Below are 8,616 nucleotides of genomic sequence, written 5' to 3'. Positions count from 1 at the left end.
GACAGTAGCCTACCCTACAGGACAGGTTATATATATAATACATAATAATAATAATAATTGAAGTGGACAGCTTTTGCCCAAGTAATCCTTTAGCCTAAGTTTATTATCCATATGATTATTTTATTATCCATATGGTTTTAAAGTTACAATTGCAGTTACAGCACAACTATTCTCTGACACTTTAACGCTATTCTTTAACTAATAAGTCAACATAACTAGTACATGATTATATCTGAACATGCATCAATATTTGTTCATTATTATACATATAGTATTTTGAACAATCTTGAACAATATGGTGTACTCATAGTTAGCAAGTTAGCAAGGAACCCCGAGGTAATGCATCAAATGCATGGAATATCAATAATCTGAACGTTGAAACAATAAACACTATAGGATGTCACTCATACCATATCGTTTTTGTGCAGGTTTAGGTGTACACGTTTTTCTAAACTGTAGTTTCTGAATTCTTGGAAAACCATATTACCATATATAAGCATAGTGTACATAACCTGTTATAATGGCCTTTGTTACATTTACACACTGCACCATCAGACATACTGATGTTAATGTGTTTTATATGCCCCATACAGTTTTTTCTAGGAGGTTATAAAAATATATATATTAGTACGTAGTTGAACCGTTCAAGCATATCTTATTATTCTACACATACACAGTACAGAGTATTTTATTTAAAATATATATATATATATATATATATATATATATATATATATATATATATATGCTTGATACTATTGCATATATACTAGTATGTTGGGTTGTTGTTGTCAATAGTTATTGTCAACACAAAACAGTGTGTTTTGTGTGCAGACCCTATCTACAGTTTTTGGATTGAAAATATACTGTAATATACTGCAAATACATCCTTGTATGCCTATAGCAGCATAGCTTATACCCCTGTAGTCTAGACTATAGTCTATGAACTATCAAATGTCAATCAATCAAATATCATGCAATCAATCTACCCTAGTCATCATTACCTATTACTTACTTACTCCGGTCAATTCGTTTCAATTGAATTTTATATGAGAAATCATATACAGTTACGTTGCCAAGGCAAAGTATTCAGATATTTACATACTTTGTTATTAAGTGGCTGTTGAACTAGACTGTTGAGCACTTCATTAGTCGTAATGATGTGTAGATGTACAGCTAATATTGATTGGTGTTGTACAGTGTTTATGCTGTTGGGTAGTGGTGTGTATTGGTTCTGAATAATATGCAATAGTTGTTTTTGTGTATTATATGATTGTAGTATGGACCTCTATGCTATAATGCATATATATATATATTCATACATATTGCTGCCTTTGCAGCCTATATCATACTATTCAAAACATTATGTTTGATACCGATGCCTTTTGCTAATGGATATGTATTGGAGGCATTGGCTTTTGACTTGAACTATTGATCAGTCAGTCAGATGGCACTTTTTATTTGTATGCATTTTTGCATGTTTCATGTTACGTGTGTTTTGCAGTGTTGTGATGTATTGTATGGTGTTGATGTTAGTGCCTTATTGATGATACTGTAGGTGTCACTATACATTTGTGATGAACTTATGTTTCGGTGATCTGGTATTGGTCCATTGTGTTGATTGCAGGTATAGTTTTAGTTTTTTCTTTGATCTGTATAGGATCTGTATCAATTTCTTTTGATATTACACTGGCTGTAACAGAACATTCTGTTCTGTATTTGCATGTTTTTGTTTCATGTTTTGCATTCTCGTAATGTAGGGTGTATGGTATAGATGTTTTTAATGGTTTTGTAGGTATTGTGAGTACATTTTTTGCAGAGGTTCATGGATGTGGACTAGCATCAATCTAAAAACACTATAGTTAGAGGAAAAAATAGGTTGCATTGAATAACTGGTAGTCATGCTAGACTTGCAGGTATAATACCTCTGTTCAACGATACAGACAACCGGTAATATTCACCATGCCTACTGTATAACACAATATCATAATAAGATTGTCTCTTGAGCATAAACTGTCTAAATGTAACTTGTTGAGTCATATGCCTTGCCATGGCCATAATGAGGCCTTATTTCAAAATATTGCCTGTTCTTTAGTAAAAGGCTATAGGCTTATTCTTCATGAATTTCTACAAGTGAAATTAGTTAGGTCTACTGTAATGTCTTAGAAAAAAAAACACTAGTTTAGTAATTAACCATCTTATGCAAGAGCATTCACATGCTGATATTCTACCATAGCATGTGTGCGTATCACAGTTTCTTTACAATGGGTATAACTTTTACCAGGAGGCATAAAACTTGTCTCGCTACCGATCTACCTACAAGGATTGGATCATTAGGCCTAATCATAACACTAATTACTACAAATACAATTAGGCTATACCAATCATTGTGAGAAAATTTCTAGCATATGGCTTTTCTAGCAGTAGTTGCCTAATTACTGTAGGCCCTGTTGCACACCGTTCACATATAATGCTTGGGTTAATCCATCCCTGACCACTGACAGATCATACAATAGCCTAAATATATATATATACTAATGGTTTGTCATAATGGATATAGATTTTTCAAATTAATTTAATTTGAAATGAACATTGTCAGATATTAAGAAATGGAATAATGTTACAGCTAAGTTTGTATGGTGTATGGAGTATGAGTATGGACTACGGGGGACATGTAAGAATAAAATATGTATGATACTGTAGATTTGCATGTATGCATAGGCATACAAAATGTGTTAGATAAACATAACTGATGTTTACGTGAGCATATTTATATCATAAACTTATCATAAACACTACAGTTTTAAAAACTTGACTCAGTGACTTTTGCAAGTCGCTGAGAAAATAGAGAACTAGAGAAAACAAAAACGGTCTCTGCTCAGCTTATTGCAGTAGAATACAGCATAATGCAGAATGACCTAGGTGTTGCAATTGTATGGTGTGTATTATAATTTGCCATCGCATTCTATAAAACAATGGCAGTGAATAGTGATGCATTGGGATATTGTAGATCTGATACTTTCGTATAATTTTTAAAAGTGTGTCTAACACATTTTCTTCATACTTCTACATACTTTAGTAACTTTAAAACATAAGAAAAAATGGTATCAGTGATTAATGGTTAGACTTATGTACTGAATAAATGTAACAAACATCATGTTGGTGCTTGGTATAGAATATAGTCATGTCCAGTCATATAAAATCAAGCAAAAAAGACAATAATAATAGCATACATGTGTATGCATGTATGCATGTATGTATGTACGTATGCACGTATGTATGTACGTACGCATGTACACATGTATTTGGTTAAAATGTGTATATGTATGTACGCATGTACGCATGTATTTGGTTAAAATGTGTAAATGTTAGCAGACCATCAGTTACTGTAATTATTTGCAGTGTGTCAAAACATGAATGTTTGACAGTTCTGTTTAACTAAAATCTAGTGGTCTAAAAGACATGCCCATAATCATGTCAATTATACTTTTAAACATGCATGCCCTATATGTATTTTACGAAATGTTTTACTTTTAGTACTAGTTACAGCTGTTATGTCACAGGATGTCTCAGAGTTATGGGGTGAACACCGTTTTTAACACTGTTGCCCAATCATGGATTAAATATATAATATTATATTATATATATTATATTTCTAAAGTTATTGGATAAACCATGCTTCCTGCACCCATGCACGCACGCACGCAACACATGCTCACACAGAGAGAGAGAGAGATCTAATTAAGTAATTAGTCCATTAGTTCTAAGCAGTCACCTATCCATAACAAAAGGCTTTTGTTCATGAATTACAATGAAAGCCCCCTTTTTCTATAGATTGGCCTTTACATCTCTCACACACACACACACACACACACACACACACACACACACACACACACACACACACACACACACACACACACACACACACACAGACACACACACACACACACACACACACACACACACACACACACACACACACACACACACACAAACAGGTTTTATGAGTGAGACACAGGCAGACAGACTGAGCCCCTAAAGTGGGGAACAGTCCTTACAATGCACGCACGCACGCACACTCAGCCAGACAGACCTATCCATTACAATTAAATGGCTTTGCGTCGTCACAAGTCCAAATGAGTGGCTTTTTTGTCAATAGAGACAAAAAGGCACGGGACTGTTAAAGTGTAACAGAAAGTGAACACAAAAACCTGCTAATAACCTGCTAATAACCCAAAAGAAAGACCCTACTTCCAAAGGCTTATGGCTCCTTTACATCTCTCACACACAGACAGACAGACTGAATCCATGGGGAACAGTCCATGCAATTAATGCACGCACGCACGCACACTCACTCACTCCCTCAGCCAGACAGACATTACAATTCAATGGCTTTGAGTCGTCACAAGTCCAAATGAGTGGCTTTTGTCAATAGAGACAAAAAAGGCATGACACGGTTACACTTTAACAGAAAGTGTACACAATAATAACACAAAAGAAAGCCCCTCTTTCCAAAGGATCACTCACTAACGCACACACTCACTCAGCCAGACAGACATTACAATTCAATTATGTACTAATGAGTGCCTTTTGTCAATAGAGACAAAAAGGCATGAGACGGTTCTAGCATCCCACTCTCTGCAGGAGAGGGTCACACATTAACAGAAAGTGTACACCATAAACACATGCACAAACAGTGAACAAAAACCACACAAACTATACAAAAGAACACCCCTTTTTCTAAAGAGTCTTGTTTATACATGAGTCTGAATAGATTTCTTTTGTACATACTATAGACAACAGCACACAAAGCATGTATAGAAATCTATAGAAATTATGTCCATTATGTCTAATAATTACACACAATAGAACAAAAGATATATAGAACAAAAGAATATGTTACTTCTTCCCTCAACTACTACTAGGAGGTCTTTGTAGCCTTTTCCCAGACACTAGACTTTGCCAAAGAGTGGGCGTAATGCAGATAGAACATTGATGGTAAAATGGCTGTATTGTGCTATAAAGAGGTTTCTTCAAAATGCACTGGAATTAAAAACACATCTAGTGTTTACACTGGACTTGTTTGGATACAGTTTACACAGTAGCCTAGATAGCTCCCCTACAGTGGACACATGACACTGGCTCCTTTATTGTAGATAAAATAATTTTGAATTGGGGACAGAGATTCTGTTTTTGGCCATGTCTATGTGTGACCACGACAGTATGACTAAATAAAAAAGATGACACCATTCGTTGTTTGCATGGGACCTTATTTTTCTCTTCTTTTTTTTCTTTGGTCATTCTCATTGCTATACTGTATACTAATTTTCACCGACGCCACTAATGGTGCTTTAAGTACATTGATTGCGATAAAATGAAATGCCAGTACATCTGGGAATACTGTAGTGCAGTGTTTCCCAAAGTGGGGTCCAGGGACCTCCGCAGGGGTCCTTGAGTGAGTTCCAGCAGAGGTTTTAAGGCTTGCTGCTCGTCCCACAGCTGTTCATGATCAGCACTAATGACACCTGTCTGTCATTATTTGGATGCATGGGAAGGTTGTTGCATGGGAAGCAGCTGTCTAATGGGACCATTTTGGTTCCATTTGTACACTCTTAGAGTTAAATTAACATTGATTTTACAATCTAAATTGGGGTTCCCAGAGATAGAAATGCCATTAAATGGGGGGTCCATAGACCAATGCATGTCAAACTGGGGGTCATTTAAATTAAACTGGTTGATAATCACTGCTAGAGCCGTAAAAATCTTGTCTTATGGGGGTCCCTGGCATGTCTCTTTAGAGGGGTCCGTGGGCCAATTAGTGTCAATTTGGGGGTCGGGAACCACTGCTGTAGTGAATATACAAGAAGTGCAAACATGCACTTATGTATGTCGTTTTCAACCAGCCAAATGTGGGGTCGTTGCTCAGGACACAAAAAGCCCTCTTCTTTGCTCTGCAGGGTCAGAGATTGCTGCTCTGCTCTCATATGCAGCACTATACCAACACCAAGCATTTTGTTAGAATGCTGCAATTAACTCACTAATTTATTTAGTATACTGTAGCCCTCGGTCATATACTGTACAATGTACACATTGATTGCATCCAGTGTCCCATACAAGTGGTAAATTCTGGATTCAACAGGAGTGTGCGTGCGTGCGTGCGTGCGTGCGTGCGTGTGTGCGTGCGTGTCGCGTTTATTTTTCCTTTTTTTCCCCTCCACTTTTTAGCCCCCCCAATGTCTGGCTTTTGAAATTACGTCATATGGCAGCAAAGTCTATGGACTTTGGGTATTGTTTGTTCAGAGCAGCAGTTCAACAAACATTGATGACGTGAGATGCCATGTGGCCAATATGAATCTTCTGACTGATTTCGGTGTATAGCGCACACCGATACTCAGCAGCATGACTGTGGCTGCTTTTTGTAGATGCACTAATGTTTCAATTTTGTAGTAACATAAAGCTAAAATGTCATAGGTAATGCAACAAAAACTAATTGAGAAAATAACCTGATGGATCTGACAGAAGATGTACTGACTGTATGAATCCACAGAGGGGTGCCCCGGGCGCAGCCATAGCTGAGGTGTACCTTTAAGCACAGCTTCACACCTCAGCATTGATTAGCTACACCTGGCCTACATGGCACTGCTCCATGGATTACTCTATAGGCTGAAGCCATAGATATTTATTTCGCCTACCCTTTTTACCAAACAAATTGAGGAAAAACTTGGCATTAATGCGGCTCAGGGGTCTGCCATGGCAATAGTCACACCAGGGGCCATGTGTGGCACCCAGGGCCCTATCAGGGGCCCAAAGCACAAACACTGTTCATGCCTATAGGGCTCTAGCAAGCACACCAAAAAAAGCTACATTCCAAATGGGGCACTACATCAATGTCAGAGCAGTGTTTAACTGCACTTTGCTCTATACAAACTGCTATGCAAAGAAGAAAATGTACTATTGCATTTATCAGCTACAATGAGAGCCCTCCTCCTGGGCAGAGACATTGGGCTCTCTTCTAAGCAATGAAGTGAGTGAGTGTTTAGTGGAGTTTAGTCATGTCTAGGTGGAGGAGTGTTGTGCTGGTGTGGGGCTGTGTCTGCCTCTGGCTTCTCAGCCAGGCTCAAGGAGCTTTGGTTATCTCCCGCCATGATGCTGCCATACAGGTAACATCACTGCTTGTCTTCTGGGTAACTCTTTCTGCTATAGCAGGTATGTGCATGCATAATGTAAGTGGCAAATCGAGTGGCAAAGTGAGTTTAATGTCATTTAATGCAATCAGATATTACTTTTCTTTTTGGATGGGGTTGGACTGTCAAGACCAGAAAGTACTACGTCATTTTTTGCCACTAGGCGTTCCCGCATAACTTCTGGGTATGATGATGATGTCACACACATATATTTTGTATGAAATTATAATAATGTATTTCATTCATAATGCAACTAGATATGTTAATGCAAATGAAAACAGTTCGGTACTCAGTTTTCAGCTGTGGATCCTTTTTGAACTGTTGGATCTCAATGCTGCTTTGCCTTTAGTCCTCTTTTGTGGCCCACATGTGTTCCATGTAGGAATCACAAATCCTAATAATTAGAAAATCCTAATAGTTAACTCAGAGAATCAACATTGTAGTGTCTGAACTTATCAATTCCTTTTTACCAAAGCCGGCATGTTTTTCCTGACTGTTTGTCAGTGTCTTTGCAAAACAATGCTGTTATGTGTCTATATGCAGCTGAAAAGGAAAAGATAAGGAGAATTTGTATTATACAGTACAGCAGTGGTTCCCAAAGTGGGGTCCGGGGACCCCTAGGGGTACTTGAGGGAGTTCCAGGGGGTCCCCAGCTACATGATAGTTTGGAACCAAATGGACCCTTATGGGTCTGTAACTCTGAGAGTGTACAAATGGAACCAAATGGACCCGTTAGGGTCCATTTGGTACATTTGTACATTTGTACACTCTCAGAGTTAAATTAACATTGATTTTACAATATAAATTGGGGGTCCCAGAAATGGAAATGCAATTAAATGGGAGTCCGTAGACTAATGCATGTCAAACTGGGGTTCCTTGAAATAAAAATAGTTGAGAATCACTGCTAGAGCTGTAAAAATCTTCTCTTATGGGGGTCCCTGGCATATCTTTTCTAATGGGGGTCTGTGGGCTAATTAGTGTCATTTTGGGGGTCCTTGACATGAAAAAGTTTGGGAACCACTGCATTACAGTACATTATACTGTATCAGCCGTGGAGTGCAGCCAACAGGGCACAAGAAAGCTGAGAAGTTGCTACGTTTGTGGCACGCCTACTGTATGGGCAGATGGATGGATGTTTCATTTGTTTATTTGTAAGAAATGGGCTCTGCCAACAAATGTGTTAAGGCAATTACAGGCAGATGGTATGAAGTATGAAAACTGGTACCTGTTTGAAGGTCATTGTCAAACGACTCACGAGACCATTGTATACACGCCTAATGCCTGTGGTCTCTGAGGCTAGTACATGCCTGGTGTGGTGGATAAGACATTTTGGGCTCCATCTTGTGCCACCCTTATCCCTTATCCCTAAACGTATTTGCCATTTTTTACTTATTTTGAAAAACATTTTAAAATAGTTCAACTAGCCGAT

This window comes from Electrona antarctica (assembly GCF_951216825.1).
Source record: "Electrona antarctica genome assembly, chromosome: 9".
In the NCBI taxonomy this organism is placed as follows: domain Eukaryota; kingdom Metazoa; phylum Chordata; class Actinopteri; order Myctophiformes; family Myctophidae; genus Electrona; species Electrona antarctica.
Note: the sequence above shows the minus strand (reverse complement) of the source record.